The sequence below is a fragment of the Dryobates pubescens genome, chromosome 31 (assembly GCF_014839835.1).
Source record: "Dryobates pubescens isolate bDryPub1 chromosome 31, bDryPub1.pri, whole genome shotgun sequence".
Taxonomy (NCBI): domain Eukaryota; kingdom Metazoa; phylum Chordata; class Aves; order Piciformes; family Picidae; genus Dryobates; species Dryobates pubescens.
Window position 1 is genome coordinate 2,701,858 of NC_071642.1, and position 21,312 is coordinate 2,723,169.

At 55.3% G+C, this 21,312-nt stretch overlaps 1 protein-coding gene across 18 annotated transcripts in view; it reads right to left on the bottom strand.

Moving 5' to 3' along the window:
- PTPRS (protein tyrosine phosphatase receptor type S) overlaps positions 1–15,232 on the bottom strand; it is a 171,214-nt gene extending 155,982 nt beyond the window's left edge. For 7 of the 18 annotated variants that reach the window (XM_054174815.1, XM_054174823.1, XM_054174820.1 and 4 more), the window contains exon 1: positions 15,108–15,232. The gene's annotated coding sequence lies outside the window, so the exon portion shown is untranslated. The remainder of the gene's footprint in view (positions 1–15,107) is intronic. The other 11 variants (XM_054174829.1, XM_054174828.1, XM_054174825.1 and 8 more) reach the window with 4 other exon arrangements.
- Between the last annotated feature and the right edge of the window lie 6,080 nt (positions 15,233–21,312).

Consider the following 21,312-nt stretch of genomic DNA (forward strand, 5'->3'; position numbering starts at 1 on the left):
GCTGCACCTCCAGCCAGGCTGAGCAGCAGCACAGGTCAGTGCCTGTCTCCCCCTGGGGAACGAGGCCCCTGCTCTGTGCAGACATGCCAGGCTCCTGCCCACAGCCCTGGCACCTCCCCACAGCACTGCCCTGTCCAAACAGGCCCAGGCGTGGGCTGCGGTTCCTGCGGCAGAGGCATCGGCGCTGCTCTTGCCGTGCGGCGGTGGCTTGCTGGGGGAAAGCAGCCCGAGGTGGCATCATCCCATGGAGGGAGGGAGGCAAAGACTCTGCTTTCCTGGCTTGGGAGACAGAAACAGCAAGTGCCACCTGGACCAGGCTGGGTTGCAGCACTGCTGGGACTGTCCCGTGCCTGATGCAAAGACCAGTGGTGTAGTGGCCATGGTGATCTTAGGTTGGACTTGATGATCTTAAAGACCTCTTCCAAGCCAAACAACTCTGATTTTATGAGATCCATCTCTTCCAGAAAGACCTCCAGAAATGCTGAAAGCACAGCAACTACTACACACTGCTGCATAACACTGCTCCCTCCTCTTCCTCCTCATGTCCCAGCCACAATTAATCTCTTCCTTTCCCACCCTGTCCCACCAGCTACTGGCCACAGAGGGGCCCTGCCAGCTGTCAGACAAAGCTTCAGGTTAACAAACCCAATCTGTGGGACACAAAGAGCCAAAGCATTTCATTTCTGCTGGCTTCCTTCTTTATGAAATTGCTCAGACATTCGAGATATGAAATGTCACCATGGCACTTGGTGGCAGCTGAGGGCACGAAGCTGGAAAGGTCAGAGATGGTCTCCAAGAGCTGCCTCTGCTCAGCTTGAAGGGAAGGAAGACAGGGCAGCTGGGGCCACTGTCACCACTGGGGACAAGGTGCCCATCAGCCCACGCATCCCTGTGCTGCAAACCCAGTGCTCCCAGTCCAAGTTCTCAGCAAAGAGATGTTAACCACCAGTGCTGGAGCACAAACACGCACTCACGACTGCAAACCAGGCCCTTTTTGCTCTCCTTGGCCCCAAACCCCTCCACCATGCTCCCCTGGATGCAGGGGACAACTGAGACTGTCACATTTCCCTGAGCTTCCCCAGCTCACTCTGACCACCCCAGGGAACAGAGGCCTTGGTTCTGCTCCTGTGCTCACCTGGGGCCAAAACCCACAACCACGACGCTTGGCCAAGCCCTTGCAACCAAGAATAAGGAGCAGGCCGGATGGCAGGTCCACCCCAACAGCCGAGGAAGAGCCAGGCTGCTGGCTGTCCCTCAACAGGGCAGAAAATCCACTGCAAGACTCCCCAGGGAAGGGCAGGAGCTTGCCTGTGGGCTAAGACTTGCTCAGAGCCTGCCAGCAACACCACAAGCAGCTCCCTCTGCTCCTGCCAAGACAGTGGCTGGTTCGCAGGTGCCCCGCAGCCCCCAGGACACTGCTCTCTGTTTTCTGTGCAAAGAGTGAAAGCAAGAGCAAACATCAAAGGGTTTTTCCTAGGGCCACTCAGGACATCTGCCACCTGGGTAGGACACAGTGGCAGTGTTGCAGACACAGCAGAGGCCATTTGTATTCCACCGAGGAGCAGGGAAAAGCTTTGGCACGTGCTGGTGAACCACTCGGCAGCGCTTCGCCACAGCCTCTGCCTCTCCCGAGCTGGGTCTTGGAGCAGGGGGTGCCCAGAAGGGTTTCTGCTGCCTTATCCTGCCAGGAGCACTCAGGGCACCCTGCCTCCAACCCTCCAAAAGCTGTGTCAGCACAGCAGGACCTGGTCACAGAGGCCATGGGCTGAGACAGGGCTGCGTTCCCCGCCGGGTCATGCCACGGGGCAGGGAGGGAGCGCAGCAGCCCCTGGGCACCTCTCCAGCCGGCAGGGAACCCGAGACCTCCCCTCGAGGTGAATTTACTGCAGGGAACATAGAGTTACAGCCCAGCCGAGGCTGGAGGCCAGGCAGAACAGGACACCCCACGGCACGAGGCCCAGCCATGCAAGTTATGAAAGCTCCTGAACGTGAAAACGGTTCACGATCGTTTGTCCCCCGGGGCCACAGCCGCCAAGCCGAGCAGGGGCTGCCTGTCCCGTGCTGGGAGCGTCCGTGGGGGCGAGATGGAACCTGGACTCTCCTGCAGCAGTGGGAGCTCCCACTCCCACGGAGCGGGGCTCTGCCAAAGCCTTGCAGCATCCTCCTGGGAGGGGGCGGCCGCAGCACGGAGCCCTGCCGGGAGAAGCGGCACAGCCGGGGAGGGGGCAGCTGGCACCGAGCTGAGCAGCAGGGCTCACACCCCCTCCGCTGCCGAGCCGCACGGGCTGCCGCCGCTCCCGGCGTCCCCTCCACCGCCTCCTTCCCGACGGCATCCCCCACGCACCCGTCTGCTGTCCGCCCCTAGCTCATCCCATCCTGCCTGCCCCAGAGCCTTCCTGAGAGCCGGAGAACCTTCCCCAGAGGGGTGCCGCCTGGCAGGGAGGTAGCTTTTCCCAGCCCTTGCCCAGCGGTGCCAGAACACGGCCTGAGCAACTCGACGGCAAGCAAATACTCCCAGCATCAGCCAACTGCGAGCATAAAAGGTACCAACGGCCACCTGTCCTGTGCTCTCCTGCTCCTGTGAGGATGCAGTTCCTAACGGACAGACAGAGAGGAATGGACAGACAGGACTCCATTTGATGCCATCCCTTCCAGCAATGCCTTGAGAAGGGCTCTGAGGAGGCAACACAGCCATCTTGTGACTTAAAGCCCAAGCCTGGCAATTATTCCCATAGGGAAGATTTTGGGATAGGAGGTTTCCTTCCCTCCTAAAAGATGAATGATTAGAAAAGTGGTTTGAAAAGAAAGCACCTTCCAAGAGTAATGCAAGCTGAGAGTCTTGCTTTAGTCCTATTCTGAAGATTAAAGCTGCAGTGTTCTGGGGGCTCAGCATGAGTCTAGCATCACAAACTCCTCAGATACATCCCAGAAAAACCTGCACCTGTAAACACTCCTCAGGAGGAGACTTTGAGGGCTCAGAGGAGAGCAAGCCTGTCTGCAGCAAGCACTGCATGAGACACTGCCAGACAGCCCCTTGCCTCCAGAGCACCTGTCCTGCCAGAGTCAGGATGGAGGCTGAAAAATGGAGGCATGGATAAGAGACACAACTCAAAGACATTGGAAAAAGTTCAAGGGTAAGCCAAGAACAAAGCCTCGGGCTGGGGGATCCAGTTACAAGACAGCACAGCCTGATTACAGCCTGGCTGGGGGGAGCTTGAACAGCGACATCCAAGCCTGTGTGCTCCGCAGGCTGAACTGGCTGGGACAGTGCTGGGGACAGACCCCTCTGGGGACAGCCCTCTGCCACCCTGCCGGGCAGAGCTGAAGTGCTTCTGCCCTTGCTTCCCATCCCCTCAGCATGTGCTTGGCTGCACCAGCAGCAGGAAGCACTCCAGCATGCAGCAAGCTCACCCCTGCGAGGAGTCACCCAAAGACAGCACAGATGTCACCTCCTTGCCCATACCACTTGACCAATCCTGTCCCTAGCTCCCCTAGACACAAAGCAGAGATCCATACCAGATGCATGGGGACAGTCTGGGCAGTAAAGCACAGGATGAGGTAGGACTCCTGGGACACTGGCCCAGGTGGGCCCTCGTGCACACCCCTAGACCAGGAAGACCCCTGCCAGCTGCAAATGCACCTCTGGGGACGAAAACTGCATCTCCACTCTTCATCCTCCCCTTGCTCAGCCCCCAAATCCATCTCCTTGCCAGGCCTGGTGTGTGCTGGAGGACCACAACATGCATGTGGGCACTCATCTGGGCACCCATCTGAGCCCTCACAACCCACACAGCACACTCCCCAAGGCAGCCAAGATGAAAAGCCTTAGCTGTGAGGGCCATTAAATATTTTATGCGCCTTCTCTTCTTATTTCTAAGAAACACTTCAGTTCCTCCCTACCCCCCTGCTTTTCCCTCTTTTCAAAGCAGCCTCACACCTATTTTTAGGAGGTCAGGACATCTTGGGGCTGCTGGATGGATGCTGTCCCCACATCACCTCCAACAGGAGGAGAAGCAAAGGGATGCTCCTGCCCTCCATGCTGCTGGGGCAGCTCAGCTGCTCAGCCTGGGGATTTTCAAGCTGCTTTGCAGAGGGACAGAGAGATGAATGGATAAAGAAAGCACTGAAGCCATGGTCCTGCTGCCTGCAGCTCGGGAGCAGATGCTGAGAGCAGTGGAGGTCGTGGTCACTCTGAAAACCCCGGTGGGATCCCCTTACAGGGACCGGCAGCAAAGCCTTTAGGGCACGTAGTCCACGAGCAGCCACAGGGACCAGAAATGCTGCTGCTCCCACCCCACCAAGCCAGACGGGCTTCAGGAGGTCAGGCAGCTAAAAATTGAGGTGCTGAAAGGTGATAGGGGCTGCTGGTGGCTGGAGTTTCCTCCTTGTCCCTCCTCAAGGAAGCAGGGGGAGATCAGAAGGACAGGCAGCGACGTGGCTTGGCCTCAGACCTCGCTGCCAGCTCCTACCCTGTGCCCGGCTCCACTCAGAGCACGACAGCTGGTTCAGCCTCATCCTCTGATGCTGCCAAGTTGTGCTCTGGGCTCCTGGAAAAAATAAATCTTCTTATCAGCGTGGTGCAACAAGTCCTTCCAGGAAGGAGGTAGCAGGGAGCTTGCTCGGCTGTCCTCGGGGCTCTGAGCAGGTCTGGAAGCAGGGCCAGGGCTCATACAGCAGTCAGGCAGTGTCCAGGGATTCCAAATTCAGGGGAACTTTCCTTCTCCTGACATGTTTTACAGCAGGACAGAAACTGGCTGTGAGGCTTAGAGCTTGGATGCCAGAGAGGAACAGAGGTGACAGGAAATCCCAAACTAGACAAAAATTCAGCTTGTTCTGGGTCAAATGCAGAGGAGGAAGCAGAGGCAGAAATGGAGGTGCAGGGAGAGGAAAGCCCTTTCCAGAAGAGCAGCCCAAGAGGTCATAGTCTGTACCAAGCTTCAAGGGACTCATAATGCTTCAGTTCTGATGCCAGAAGTTCAAGCCCCAGAGATGAGCAGGAGCTGGTTGCCCCAAACCTCCAGGGTCCTTCCCAGGAGGGCTCAGAGGGCAATTAGCCAACAATTGTCTAAGGCAGAGCAGTCCCAATGGCACAGGGACCAGCAGCCATTATGTCCCACTGCTGCACAGATGAGAAAACAAATCCATCCCAGGCACACTGGATGTCACCTTCACTTTGGAGTGGGTGACTGAGGCTGGCAGCTGAGCCAGGGTGCACCGATCCAGGTGGGGAGGGCAGACACTAAGCTCCCATGGTCAGAGCCCTCCATGAAAGAGCAGCCCTTCCCCAGTGGCAAACCCAGTCATCAGAGCAGCAAGACAAGCAGCACTTTGATGGATGCTGTTGGCAATATGGAGACACAGAAGCCACCAGTGTGGAGCTGTGCCATCATGGCCAGGGCACCAGGAAGGAGATGAGCTGTGCTGCTCAGTCCCTGAGCTCCTCAAAACAGCCTGGAAATGGCTGAACTTCTCCCAGGACTTGCACTGGGTCCTGCTCACTCCCATATGTGCTCCAGACACTGCAAGGAGAAGAGCAAAATGGCTCCTCTGAGCCCCTCTGATGGCCATAGGCAGGGCCATCACCATCCTGGCATCCTGCAAGAGCCAACATAAAGCTGCATCCCCCTCTGCCCAAATCCAGCTGGGAAAACAGCAGGGATTTACCCCTGGTGAGGTGGAAGAGGCAGCCTGGCTGGTGGGGGTGAAGCTGCATTAGGGGGCTGCCCCAAATCCTCAGCCACAGGGTGCAAGGGTCCCTTCAGAAACACCACCAGGTACTAACAGGGACAGCAGGGTACACCCAAACCGCCACCATTTCAGAGCCCTGAACAGCAACAGCCACACACAAACACCACCAATATAACCTGGGAAAACCAAATCTGCATCTTGCCTTATTTATCAGCCAGGCAGATGATTCTCTGTGCACAGAGAGTGGTGGGAGAGCAGGAACACATCCCCGAGACACCCTCTCCCAGCTCCAAAAATGTATTCATTACGCTCAGGCGGCTGCTGGCAGGGCGGAGAGATCGCTCCCCGATTAGAGATGTTTATCAGGAAGCTATAATGAAGGTGGGACACTGACACTGTGATGAATATTATATTTCAGGAAAATTTAAATGAAATGATCCATCATGCCCAGCAGATGATCAGCAGCACCTTCTGCCAAGCACCCACACCGAGCTCCTCAACCGAGGCTTCGCTTTGGAGACCTGCGGTCACCTTGGTTCTCCGCTCCGGAGGAAAAACAGCAGCAGGAGATAAAGCAAAGCACTTTGGATTTCCAAGGGCACACGGAGGCAAAGCAGCAGCACTAACCAGCTCTGGTGCCAGAGAGCTGCAGCCTTCTTCAGCAGGGCAGCACTGGGACAAGCCACGCTTCAGTCACGTTTGGGTCCCGGCGCCCTCGGAAGCAGGAATGGTCCAGGCAGGATGCGCAGGGGAAGGGTTAGGGAGCGGCGCATCCCCGGGGTGAAGCACTGCTGCCATCTCGATGGAAGCAGGAGGTTGGTCCCTCCTGGGAGGAAGCTATCAGAAACCGCTCTCCATCCGAGCCTGCCTAGCCCACGTTTTGCTACCTGTTGCCTTCTGCAGTCAGGCAAAACACTGGGAAGAGCACAAGACAACATTCAAAAGGCAAGAGTGGGAGCAGCGGCGTGCAGGGAAGGGACACCCGAAGTGCTTGGAGCTGCTGCAATCCAGACACGAATGCATTACACATTCATCTGAATTTTAAATACAGAACATTATGACTGGCATCCTCACAACTGCCACAGCAGCCTCGGCACTACAGCTTTTATGGTAATTCACAGGGAGTTACCCACAAGGCACTGCAGAGATTTTCTTGGCAGCCATCCTAAACTAATTTTTATAGGTTAGGGTAGGGGTAGACTTCAACCTTCAAGAGAAATAAAATGGCAGCTCGGAGGGAAGGACCCCACCAGCAGGTTTCTGCTCCATGCATGGTGTGTGATGGTCCAGCACAAAGTGTCATGAGGCTGAGGTCTGCGCTGTCATCAGTCACCCCCACGCTGGGGACCAGGGGGCAGGAACACCACTTGGTTCAGCCACCATGGCACCCAGCCCTCTGCCTCACTCCTGCACCAGTGCCTCTAGGTTTTCAGAGCAGCCCTCTGCCCCTTGCAGGGTGTTCAGCTCAACCAGGCTGTATCTGGCCAGGAGACGGCACTGCCACCACCCTGCCCACTCGCAGATGGCCATCAGGTGCCTGCCAACAGGTATGGGCGCTGGCCCCCACCTTCCCCTTCCCCCAGGTTGCCCGTGGGGGTTGGGTGCCCTAATTAGCTGCCTGGAGAAACCACAGCATGCCAAGAAACACCTTTGAAGCATTCTGATACCAAATTCTCCCCATCACCATCTCTGCCCATCACCCAGGCCACCCCCTCCCATGGGGAGGAAAGGCCAGTTTGGTCCCCTCCTGCCTATTCAACCTCAGAGCTGCCAGCAGGATGTGGCTCCAGCCACCACCTTTGCCTTCTGCATATCCTGAGCTCCACCAGAGCCACAGGAACTTCACGTGGTGACTGGAAACTGCTGCTCAGCCTCACAGCCGACGGAGGGAACAAGTCGAAGCCGCTGCCAGCGAGCGACAGCAGCTCAGTAAACAAAGGAAAGAAGCAACGGGAGGGAAACCTTCATCAGTGTGAGCCAGAAGCAGCAGCCATCTATGCTTCATGGGTACCAGAGCAAACACTTGATGATATCAGAGCTGAAGATTAGTTTAGAACAAATCCCCCTTTGCTGCAGATTTCGCATGCACACACGTGTGCGTCCGCGGCACGGCAGGCAGGCGCTCTGCCCATCTCTGCCTCTTCACAACAGCAAAATGGAGGGGAGCATGAGCAAGACTTCTAAGGAGAGAGTCAGATTGAAATCATCAGTGGAATTAGCAGCAACATCGATTTGGATACCGGGATACCACAAAGAAGCAAACAATTAAGCAGCAGCTCAGAGAGAGAGAGATGGTGAGATACAACTCAAGCACCACAAAGAGCCAAGGAGCCGAATTTCAGGCGAGGTTGCTGTTTTCCCATGATGGGCATATTGCATTTTGGGAAGCCACACAGAAAGCAGCACACCATGTCCTCCCTCTCCTTCCTGCTAGTTGCCATCCCAGCTCAGTGGCTGCAAGCAAGGGAGATGGAGAGCACTTTGCCTGCAGCCTTGTGCCTTCTGCACCCAGAGCACGTGGTTACCCTGTGGAGCTCCCAGTGCATCATGTGTCAACTGCCCACAGAAGGGAAAAGGGGGAGAGAAAAAAAGCAACAAACCAGCATTATGTAAAGTTAAGGCTTTGCTGAAGGTAGGATCTGATGTAGCTCAACTCATCCCTCAGCCAAGTGTCTAAATCTGCCACCTCCCAGGGACTCAGCAGCGAGTGCTGAAGGGAATGAATCCTTCCTGAAGTCTGAGCAGAACACCTAACCTCTTGGGCTCTGAAATTGGCTAACCAGCAGAAACTCAACATTCAAAAGCAGGACACCAGATGTGCTCCTACCTTCATGCCTCCATGGACCACATCTGAGACACCCCGAGACCAAAGCGGAGAGAAGGCAGCAGGAGAGGCAGGACCCCCAGGCACTGTGCACCCCACGTACAGGCTCACACGTGACAGCTTCACTACTCCAAGCCCAACAGGTTTCAAACCCCCCCAGACAGAGACACCTCCTGCAAACCACCTGCAGGACCTACCACATGTTGCAAATCACAGTTTGCAGCCAAACCAGCCCTCATCTGAATCTCCTGCTGCAGCCATGCTGCCATCCACCCTCCCACACCACACCACTAAAAGCCTCTCAGCCTTCAGGTTTCCTCCTCTGTAGGACATCCCCACAAGGGCGAGGGCTTCTTGGCTGCTTGTGAGGTGCCAGCCAAACTGCAACCCTCTGGTCTGACGTAAACCAGCACTGCACAGAGCAACCACCTAAGAATGAGAGTGTAAACAAGTGATTCAGGGGCTGCTTTGCAAAAAGAGGAGACCTCCAGGAGCTGGGCAGAAATGGCCAGAGGCTTCCTAACCTAACCCATCCCACAGCCCCCATTTAATCTGATTTATGCAAATGCTAAACCAATTTAGGTGTGCACATTGCACGAATCACCAGTTTAATTTGATTGGTTTTTAAACCTGTTTAGACAAACTAAGATCTGCTTTCTAATCTAGAGCAGCTCTTAATTGTCTAAGTGCTGCCAAGGAACTAGAGCATGGACGTCGTGGCAGGTCCTGTTTGTGTGACAGAGCTCACGGTGCAGTGGCCTGAGCTACGACATCTGGAGAGGGCAGTGCTAAAATCACTCTCTGGGCTGGGTATGGGCATGGCTGCAGAGCTCTGAAATCCCTCTGCTACCCCAGGAGTTGTGCAGAGCTCACAGCTTTCCAAACCCAAGATGCACAAGCCACAACAGGCTGGCACTGGGATATGGTGAAGCCTCACTTTGCCAAGGTCCCTAATGAGGCCAACAAGTCCCAAGGGCAGAGAGAATTCCCAGTATTGGGTCCTAGTGTGTCCCACATCCTGACGAGCTGGGCTGTCCTCACCACCCTTTTGTCCCCAGAGACAGAGCAGAGCATCCCTAAGCACCTTTAAGGATCTGCATCTCTCAACACTCTTGGGTCCACGTACAGCCCACACCACTCCCCTCATACCCTGTATTGGGTTTGCATGGCAGGGCTACACATGCTGCCTCCCCGCTCACAGACATCCCAGGGGGTGCATGGACATCCTGGGGGACACACAGACATCCCTGTCTCCTTCCCCAGCTGCAGCAGCACCTCCACCTCCTCTCCCTTTGGCGGCTGCACCCGGCGTGTGCTGCTCGCATGCGCGCGTGGGAGCCGCGCGCCGGCCGCGCCTGCCCTCGGGAGCTGGTGGGAGGACAGGAGCCAAAAGGCTTCAGAGATTAAAAAGGAATAATAAATAAAGTCTAAAAACCCCTCACCCCTCCCAGCCAGCACCTCATGCAACACCAGCTGAAATGACTGCTTTGGACGGGGCTGGGGCTGAAGTGGAGCTCGACATCTTCGAAGGGCTCTGGGCGCAGGGCAGGCAGCTCGGGAAGGGCTCGTTCAGGGAGAGCAGCAAATAATCCGAGAGCACAGGCAGCAATTGCCCCAGGGATGCCAGGCTTGATAAATTACTAAGCCAAGACAATGATACCCAAGCTAGAAAATAAAAGAAGTGGAAGAGAATTACATTGGATCAGACCCAGAAGTCTCAAGGGTTTACGAGTTGAAGGATAGGGGGGAAGGAAAAAAACCCAAGCCCACAAAACAGACAATTTCCAGCTTGCTAGGCTGATGTCAAAGGAAAAAAGCCCCCAAATCAGTCAAGTTGTAAAGCAAACAATCAGAAAGAGAGGACAAGTGGAAAAAAAGCAACCACCCAAACAACACAACTAAAAACCAGCTAACAAACAGAGCCCTCAAATTGTTCCAGCTTATTGTGTAATAAACTTTGCAGGAAAGAGCTGGCCTGAGCTCTCCTACTGCAGGGCTCGGGAGGTTAAAATCCACAACAATTTATAAGCAATAATGTTGTTCTAGGCAGACACCTCCCAGCCCAGACATCTTCTGCCCGCTGCAAATACCACAGCACCAGGTCTGGGGACCCTGCCTGGAGTCACCAGCCCAGAGTAAAACCCAGGACCACCGATCCTGCTCCCCCCTGCACCAGAAGCAGGAAGCAAAGAGCCTCATGGACGGAGGGAGCTGGGCTGAGGGGAGGGAGGAGCTGAAGCAGAACGCTGAGCACATTTCTCACGCTGCTGAAGCAATGATGTTTAGCTGAAGCCATTTGCAGGTTGTACTTTTTAGGGGAAGGGGGGGGGGGGAGTTCTGAACAATCTGCACATCCTTATCAAACACAAGAAGAATTTAAAGCCCAAAGTTCGGCAGACACAAATTAAACTACTCAGCAGCACCTTTTTTAATGCAGTTGAACAACCTCCCTCCTCACCATGCTGCCCACACGGACTCAGGTGAGCTCTGGCTTCACTTTGTCTCCGGATCCTACACTCACAATTTTGCTATCTCTGCAAATGCAAAAGAGAGAGGAGAGAAAAAAAAACAAACCAAAAGCCCCAAAACAACAAAAACACAACTGGTTTAGTCAGGAAGAGAGAAGGGTTCCCATAAAATCCACACGTGGTGGCAGGCCACGGGCAACACCTCGAATCCAGCACAGCAACTCCCCACCCACGCAACCTCGTACGCCACGTGGGAGAGTGGATAAACAGCTCAACACACGCTGCCTGGCTCAGTCACTCTGCCACAAGCAGAGCAGCTGGATGGCATCTCCAGCCTGTTCCACGCCTGCTGAACCACACAGGGCTACAGCCACGCTGGGCACCGCCAAGGGCAGCCATCCTCACCCACTGCTGGGCTGCGCTTTGAGATCTCGAAGCAGCAGCAGGTGGAACACTTGCCCCACCTCAAAGACAGCTTAGAGGTCTCTGGATGTCATAGAACGCTCTGGGTTGGAAGGGACTTCCAAAGGTCATCAGGTCCAACCCTCTCTGCAGTAAGCTGGGGCATCATCAAGAACAGAGTCACAGAATACGGCCCAAGCCCTTTGGGCACGCGTGGCAGGCAGGAGTTATTCCTGTGCTACGAAGAACCACAAACATCCTCCCCTTCCAGCCTGAGTCCCCCCAGTGTGTGGCCACAGCATCTCCTCAGACATCCCACCCGGCTGGGCCTCAGGTGTCTCTTCACCCTCATTCCCACCTCTCCCAGCAAAGCAGCAGCACAATGAGGTGTCTAACAAGGAGCAAGGGTAAAGACACATTTTTCCTCTTCTCTTCAGGCTAGGCATCACATCTTCAGCATCCAAAGGGCTGAGCAAACCCACTCCCCTCAGAGCAAGACACAGGAGACAGCCCAGAAAGATGCTGCAGCTCCCAAGCTCACATTTGTAAAACCTGGTGAGCACCAGGGAGCAGAGGACAGAGACCCAGGAGGCACAAAGGGCCTGACCCTGTCCTGCCAGCAAGGCTGATGCCAGAAGAGGACTTGAGGATCTCCTGCCCCTCATCACCTTCAACTCTCCACAGCCAAATGCACAAACAGCTCCACTGGGGGGAACCCTGTGGGCAGCCCCCCATGTTAGTTGGTGGCACAGCTTCAGATGGAAGCTCTGCTGGCATTACTCAAGGTATTGATGACTTTTCTCCCCCATCTGAAATCTGGGCCCTCACCATGCACAGGAAGGAGGAGGAGAGTGCCAGCAAGCTCATTAATTTATAAGTCAATCTGGCAGGGAACGACTAACAGCTTTCCCACCACCAGCTTGGCAGGAGGAGAGGGCCTTCCCCCAGGGCCCCAGGAGGGTCCCTGCATTGCCACACACTCTGCCCTGCCCAACCTGGCTTTGAGCTCATGACCCAGACAGGACATTTTCCCCCCCTTCCTCAGTCTAGGACCCCCTTCAGGTCACACACCACCATCTCCCCCAGCCCAGCAAAGGTTCACAACACCAAAACACAATTCACAGTGAGGGTGGGGGGTAGCACAACAAAACAGAGAAACCCAGAGTATTTTGCTGCCTGAGACACAGGTCCCTGCCCAAGGCAGCACTGACAGCCTGGGAGCTGCAGGCAGGAGCAGGGCTCTGCGTGCCGGAAGGGAATGTCCCCTGCAAATTTACCAGAGGTTTGTCCAGGGAGAAGACAGAAACACACTCCAGGCACAAACCCCCAACCCCTACAGGGCCTCCAGCTCAGAGGAAGGGCTTACAACACCCTCCAACCAAAACTGCTTTTCCCCTTCCGATTGCAACAAGAGCTTTCGCTAAAGCAAAGCCTCCCAGGGACAGCAAACCAAAGAGCAGAGATGTCCCCAGCCCCGGCAGGGTGCAGCACCCACTCTGAGGCACTCTGTGTCCCCACAGAGCCCAGCAACCCTCCCACGGGTGTCACCTCTTCACCAGCATTTACCTCCCCTCCCCACTTACCCCACATCTACACCACTAGCTTCCCCAGCAGGGACTGGAGCCGGATCCTCCCAGTGAAACAGACACCATCAGCATTACTCTTCATTTTGTTGGGGTTTTTTTTTGCCCTCTGTGTGCCAAGTTTTCGCTTGGGGACACCAGGGCAGCTCTTGCCCACTGCAGGATGGCCCCAGGGCTTGGGGCTTTCAGACAGAATCCCCAAGGGTGGATGGAAAACGCCAAGCCCAGGAGTGCGCCTTGGTCCCCCGAGCCAGCCGCACCTTGCAGAAGCAGCAGGTTTGGTGTAGCTGCCCCAGCACAGGGGTGGGGACACTTTCCCCTGCACAGCCCCCTCCTCTCGGGTACTTTTAGGGTGCTCCAAGTCCCTTCCTCACTGCTGTCACCATCACTGGGCTACCACAGAGCTGCAGGGAGTGGAGCAAACCCCACTTCTCAATGGGCTCCAGAGCTGGCAGAGGACAAGGCACCTTAGGGGCCACTGGTGCTGGGGTGGGGTGAGGGGAGCACCCCGAGGGGACACAGCCATACCTCCAGGCTGCAGCATCACCCTGCCAGCGCCGCGGGGAAAGCTCTGCTAATCCCGGCAATGCTGCTCCGGGAGTGACACCGGCTCCGCCACCAGAGCAACCCCAGCACACGCGGTACCGGCAGATGAAGAAGCCACCGATGCCACTAAGGGGGGACATGGGCCCCACGGGTGGTCTCACGGTGATGCTCAGCCCTTAATGCGGATGACACCAGAACACCCATGGGTCCGAGCACCCATTCACCTGGTACGACAGCGGTCGGGAAGAGGTGATTGGGGTGGGGGACACAGAGGGACAGGGCAGGAGAAGCGGTGCCAGCAAAGGGACACGAGGCTGCCGTGTCCTAAAGGCGGGGAGGGCGGAGGGGATGAACCGGTACCGGTGTACGGGACGGAGCAGAGCCTCGGCACCGAGTGGGTACCGGACACAACCTCGACACCGGGGCATGGGACGGAGCACAAAGCACATTCCCGGCACCGGGACATGAGATGGAACACGGAGCGAATTCCGGGCAGTGGAGCACCAGAGTACCAGCCGGTACCGTGCCACGGAGCACATCGCCGGTACCGGAGCACTGGAGGACATCGCAGACAGCAAAGCGCATCGCGGGTACCCGAGCAGATCGCGGACACCGGAGCACATCCCGGGTACCCGAGCAGATCGCGGACACCGGAGCACATCCCGGGTACCCGAGCAGATCGCGGACACCGGAGCACATCGCGGGTACCCGAGCAGATCGCGGACACCGGAGCACATCCCGGGTACCCGAGCAGATCGCGGACACCGGAGCACATCCCGGGTACCCGAGCAGATCGCGGACACCGGAGCGGAGCTCACCGCCGGGACCGGCACCGGGGCGTGGGATGGAAGCGCCCCAAGACGTTCTCCCTGGGGCTCCAACGCTTCCCAGTGTCCATCCCGACGGTACCGATGCCCCCAGCCCCGCTCTCCCTCGCATCCTCCCGCTGCAAGTGCCGGTGGGTCCAGCGCGCCCCCTCTCTGCACCCCCACTATAGCGCGGCCCCTTCCCCTCGGTGCAGCCCCTCGTACTCCTCCCCTACGCCCCCCCGCCCCTAACTATACCCCCCCCTCCGTTCTCCAGTGCCACCCACCCGCACCCCCTCACTACAACGCGGATCGCCCCCCACCAACGCCGGCCGCACCCCTCACTATAGCGAGACCCCAGCACAGCCTGCCCACTCCCCTCGCTATAACACTCCCCTCGACCCCCTCCCCCAAATGCCAGCCACCCGCACCGCTCGCCCCCCCAGCACCGCTACACCCTCTCGCACCCGTCGCTACATGGCGACACCCCGCTACAACGCGACCCCTCCTCAGACCGTGACCCCCTCCCCGCTGACAACACCGCCTCTCACTGCAACCCACCGGCGCTGCTCTCCCCCACCCCACCTCACTACACCGCGTCTCTTCCAGCGCAACCCACCCGCCGCCCCTCGCTCTCTCCTCAGCCGCGACCCACCTGCGCCCCCCCGCTACAACGCGGGCTCAGTACAACCCCACGGGCGGACAAAGCAGCCCCGCCGCGGCGCCCCCACCCACCGACCGCCCCTCACTATAACGCGCATACCCCTCCCTTCCCACTCCCCAGCCGTACCTGCCGGCACGGCCGCCCGCTCCCATGCTGGCCGGGCGGAGGGGCGCGGAAGGGCCGCGGCCGCCCTCCTCCTCCTCCACCGCCGCCGCCTCCTCCTCGCCGCCCTCCTCCTCCGCCTCCTCCCTCCTCTCCCTCCGCCTCCGCCCGGCGGCTGCGCTGAGGCCGCGGCGCGGGGACACTGCGGCGCGAGCTCCCGCCCGCCCGCCGCCGGCCACTCGCACAGGTGATGTCATTCCCCGAGCCGCCGCCGCCTGACGTCACCGCGGGGCGGGCTCCCCCCCCCCCCCCGCCCTTCCCCTCCTTTCTCTCCTGGAGGGGAGAGGAGGAGGAGGCGGGGGGCGCGCGGGGGGCGCTGACGTCAGCGCGGAGGCGAGGGGCGGGGCCGCGCCTTAAAGGCCCCTCGCGTGCTCGCGCAGTGGCGCGCTCGCGTTGCGGGCACGTGGGCGCGGAGGCGCGAAGGGCGCGGAGGGGCGGGGCGCGGGTGGGTTGGTTTTGATGGTCCCAGGTACATTTTGGTAGCCCTGGATAACACAGAGCGTCCACCAAGCTGTGTGGTGCTGGACTCGAGGGCAGGGATGGCACCCAGAAGGTTCTGGAGCAGTCGAGAAGTGAGTGCCAAGTGCGTGGGGTTCAACAAGTCGTAGTGCAAGGTCCTGCAGATGGGTTGGTGCAATCCCAGGCACAAGTCCAAGCTGGGTGCAGAGAGTGGCTCTAAAGAAAAAGCCTTGGGTGTGCTGATTGATGAGAAGCTCACCGTGGGCCACACTCTTCTCAGTGGTGCCCAGGACAAGGGGTGGGGGGCACAAACTGGAAGCCAGGAGGCTCCATCTGAACAGGAGTAGAAAATTCCATCCTGTGAGGCTGCTGGAGCCCTGCAGCAGGCTGCCCAGAGAGGTTGTGGAGTCTCCTCTGCAGAGCTCCCAACCCCACCTGGCTGTGTGGGGCACTGTGGGTGCCCTGCTCTAGCAGTGGGGGTTGGACTGGATGATCTCCAGAGGTCCCTTCCAACCCTGACCATGCTGGGGTTCTGGGATTACATAGCAACTGGATGAATGATGTGGGAGAAAGGATTTAAGACCTCTCAAACAGGCAAACACAAAAGCGGGGGGAAAAGAGAAACAAAGGAATAAAAAAACCCCAAAAGAATTAGAGGAAGATTTTTCTGTTTATCACTTTCCTTTTCCAAGCCTCCCAAGTGTGCCCGTGCTCTCGCTGGTGAGGACAAGCACCCTGTTCCCCCATCTGCTGCTCTGTGAACTTTCCTTGATCCCCTCGTGTGCCTCCTAATACTGACCAAATGTCAGCCCAGCGCTGGGTTTAACTGTTCTGGGGAAATCCAGCAGAAAATTGTTATTATTTCTCTGCCAGGGGCCGAGAGGAGCTGCTCTGCCCAGCAGCCTTGAGGTATGAGCATCCATAAGGGATTTTGCCTATTATTCTGCGTGCTGAGAACCACTTGTTGCTGAGCCAAGAGGCTGCCGTTGCTACGGCCTTGGGAAGCAATTGTGGGCGTTAGACCTGCTCTAGTTTCCTAGGTGCACCAGGAAAACACCATCAGGTCTCTGCAGTGTTGTCACGGTGGCCTTGTCACGTGCTGCGTGACCCAGGAGGGCATGGAGCAGCACGAGGAACCTCCACATTGATCCTTAAATTAATTTCCTTCTGCAAGAAAGAGCCATTTCCAAGGATGGGAGCTCATGGAGACTCAGAGAGCTTCATAAGAGCCCATAGGAACCCATCAAGACCTGTAGGGGTCTATAGAAGTTCATACAGAGCTGTAGGAGTCCTCAGGAGCCAATACAGATGTGTACAGGTCCGTAAGAGTCCACAGGAGTGCATAGAGATCTGTACAGGTCCATAGCAACCCACTGGCCCCAGCATGATCCATAGTAGCCCACAGGAGCCAGTAGGGTGCTACAGTGGTCTGTAGGAGCCCATAGAGACCTGCAGCAGTCCATGGAAGCCAACACAGATGCACAGGACCCTCTAGCAGCCTACAGGGGACCCCTCCAGAGAGGTTCATGGGAGTTCTTGTGGACCCACAAAGACCCATAGGGGTCTACAGGAGCCCACAGTACCCCAGAGGGATCCATAGGAGTCCATAAAGGACCCACAGTCATAGACTGGTTCAGGTTGGAAGGGACCTCAGAGATCATCTACTCCAATCCCCCTGCCATGGGCAGGGACACCTCTCAGCTAGACTCTGCTGCTCAAGCCTTGGCCAACCTGGCCTTGAATATCCCCAGACAGGAGGAATTCCTTGGGCTGTTCCACTGTTCCACAGTCTCACCACCCTCATACTGAAGAGCTTCTTCCTCAGCTCCAGTCTAACCCTGCTCTCCCTCAGCTTCAAACCATTCTCACCCTCATGAAAAGTCCCTTTGCAGCCTTCCTGTAGGATCCCTTCAGGTACTGAAAGGCAGCTCTGAGGTCCTCCTGGAGTCTTCTCCAGGCTGCACACCCCCAGCTCCCTCAGCCTGTCCTCATGGCAGAGTTCTTCCAATCCTTGCATCACCTTTGTGGCCTCTGCTGGACTCGTTCCGAGTCTCTGCCCCTGACACCACTTTCCCATCTCCTATAAAACTGGGATAAATCACTGATCTCCTCCCTTGCCCAGACAATCCCTGCTTTCCCCACCAGCCCAGCTCCTTCTGGGATGGCTGCAGATCCTGGTGGCAAACACTACATCCCTGTGGCTCCCACGTCCTATCTGCTCCATCTGTGTTCTTAATGGATGTCGAATCCTTTACAGTAATTTCCTCATTTGTCATGCAATCAAATCCTTTGATCAGACACGGGTGAGATGTAAATATCAATTATTAACCATCCCATTCCACTACTGCCTGCCTGGATTTTCTTATGATTATTTTTTGGGGGTGGGGGGTGGGGGGGTGGTGTTTGGGGGGTTGGGGAAGGGATTGATTTATTTGCAATTCAACTCGCTGACATAGTTTTAATTAGGACACTTTAGGGTTGTGGATATCATTTTGGAAAGGAAAAAGAGATTTGCTGGTGAAAGCAATCGATGTGGCCATGTATATTTTATGGCTGAGAGATAGTTGTGAAGGGAGGTGTAAAATGGGGGGGGGGGGGGGGAAGAGTTCAATCCTGTGCCTGGAGAAGCTGCTTGTTACCACTGCTTGAAGTCTCAGTGGCCAAATTTGCTGCTGCTCAGTCGTTTATAGACCTTCAAAGCCTGTGAAGCGTTGGCATGAAATGGAGTGGTGGCCAGGAAACTTCTGACAGCAGATTAGGTCTGGGGTTTTTTCTTTCCATCTGCAAATAGTTTTTGGAAAGGCTTGGTTTGGTTTGGCTTGGTTTGGTTTGGTTTGGTTTGGTTTGGTTTGGTTTGGTTTGGTTTGGTTGGGGTTTTTGTGTTTGGTTTGGTTTGCTTTGGTTGGGTTTTTTTGTTTGCTTTGGTTTGTTTGGGGTTTTTTTGTTTGGTTTGCTTTGGTTTGGGTTTTTTTTTTTTTTGTTTGGTCTGGGTTTAGTTGGGGTTTTTTTGTGTGTCTTTCTCTTTGTTTGTTGCTGTTTGCTGGGCTTTGGTTTGGGGTTTTGTTTTGGAGGGGGGAGTGTCGGTTGGTTGAAGAGCGAAGGGTTTCGTACAAACACATTGCCTTAAGCCAAAATGGCCTTGGAAATGGAACTAATAAGGGTGACATTCAAACTGCTTTCTTCTTTTGGCTCTCCAGAAGTTGGAAAGAGGTTTTCTGACGGACTTTTGGAAGTTTCTGGGGTGTGTGTATAGATTAAATACAAATTATGGGGGGGGGGTGTTCCATATAAATTATATCTCTATGTATCATCTACAAACTATATGAGTGAGTATCATCTATAAACTGTAGCTGTATGCATGATATATAAATTATATATGAATATATTATATATAAAAATGTAATATATGGAGAGAGAGAGACATCAGGAGGAAGTTCTTTACAATGAGAGTAGTAAGATACTGGAACAGGCTACCCAGAGATGTGCTTGAAGCCCTATCCCTGGAGACACTCAAGATCAGAGTCGATGTGGCAGCCTGATCCTAGTTGGAGGTGTCCCTGCTGCCTGCAGGAGGGGTTGGGTAAGATGACCTTTGAGGGTCCCTGCCAACCCAGTGCAGTCTCTGAAGCTGTGAATTGTTTGTTATAGTTTTGGGGTCTGTTGTGACAAGAGAAGAGGTGGTGGTTTGAAACTAAAAGAGGGAGGTTCAGATGAGATAGAAGGGATAATTTTTGTACAGTGAGACTAGTGAGACCCTGTCCCAGGTTGCCCAGAGAGGCAGGAGCTGCCCCATCCCTGGAAATATTCCAGGTCAGGTTGGTTGGGGCTGTGAGCAACCTGCTCCAGTTGGGGATGTCCCTGCTGAGTGCAGGGGGGGTTGGACTGGATGAGCTTCAAAGGTCCCTTCAAACCCAAAATATTCCCTGAGTCAGTGTTTCTATGATTCCATGATTTTCTGTTTCTGGGATTCTGTGATTCCATGATGCTTCAATTCTATGTTTTTATGATTCCATAATTCCACAATCCCATGTTTCTGGGATTCTATGATTCCATGATGCTTCGATTCTATGTTTTTATGATTCCATAATTCCACAATCCCATGTTTCTGGGATTCTATGATTCCATGATGCTTCAATTCTATGTTTTTATGATTCCATAATTCCACAATGCCATGTTTCTGGGATTCCATGATGCTTTGATTCTATGTTTTTATGATTCCATAATTCCACAATCCCATGTTTCTGGGATTCCATGATGCTTTGATTCTATGTTTTTATGATTCCATAATTCCACAATCCCATGTTTCTGGGATTCTATGATTCCATGATGCTTTGATTCTATGTTTTTATGATTCCATAATTCCACAATCCCATGTTTCTGGGATTCCATGATGCTTTGAGTCTATGTTTTTATGATTCCATAATTCCACAATCCCATGTTTCTGGGATTCTATGATGCTTTGATTCTACGTTTTTGTGATTCCATAATTCCACAATCCCACGTTTCTATGATTCCAGAATGCCATGATCCCATCATTTTATGTTGCCATGATCCTATGATTCCATGACTCCATGATTCCATGATTCTCTGCTTCTATATCCAGCCCGAAAAGCCAGGCTGGGGCTGCGACACACGTTTCAACATCCACCCTTCCATGACATTTTCACTGGTGCCAGTTTTGCAGGAGGTAATCCCCATCCTCCCCACCTCCCCAGTCCCAAATTTGGCTAAACCCTCAGCATTCTGGGAGCATTCTCCTCTCAGCCAGGCTGTTTATTTGCTTTCTGGAGTTTTATTGAAGCTCTGAGAGTTGCATTTTGCAAGCTGTCTTCCTCCCGAAAGCGAGCGAGCTGTGCCTCTTCCTTAATCATCTGCTTTTGTTTGCTGGAAGGAAAATACCAAATATCTCATGACTTGCCATAAAGCTGTGAATGACTGCAGGGATCTGCAACTGCTGGGTGTCCGCATGACTAATGCCTGAGTTTTCAGGTGCACGTGGAGCCTGGGGAGATGTGCCCCCAAATCCTGCTTGCTTCGTTGTTTTTTTGCCCTATTGCTTCATCTGCTGAAGTGTGTGAGGGCTCCTCAGGAGCCCAACGGTGGCTGCTGTAGTGAAGCATCCTGGGATGTGGAGCAGTCACATCTTAATGCCACCTTTGTCATCGTGTTGTGCCAAGAGGATGTGGTCCAGCTCGTGCAGACACGGTTTGTGGGTCCTCCACGGTCTGCTCTTGTGGCCAAGAGGGCCAGGGAGATCCTGGGGTTCATGGGGAAGAGTGTGGCCAGCAGGCTGAGGGAGATTCTCCTCCCTCTCTGCTCTGCCCTGCCCTACCCTGCTGAGGACACAGTTTTGGGTCCGGTTCTGGGATCCCCACTTCAAAGAGACAGGAAACTGCTGCAGAGAGTCCTGAGGAGGCTACAGAGATGCTGAGGGGCCTGGAGCAGCTCTGTGAGGAGCAAAGGCTGAGAGCCCTGGGGCTGAGAGGGGATCTGAGCCATGCTCAGCAAAAGCTAAGGGGCTTATGTGGGGGCAAGAGGATAGGGGCAGACTCTTGTCAGTGATGCCCAGGGACAGGTCAAGGGCCAGTGGGCACAAACTGGAAGCCAGGAGATCCCACCTGAACAGGAGGAAAAAATTCTTTGGTGTGAGGGTGCTGGAACCCTGGAGCAGGCTGCCCAGAGAGGTTGTGGAGTCACCTTGTGGAATCTG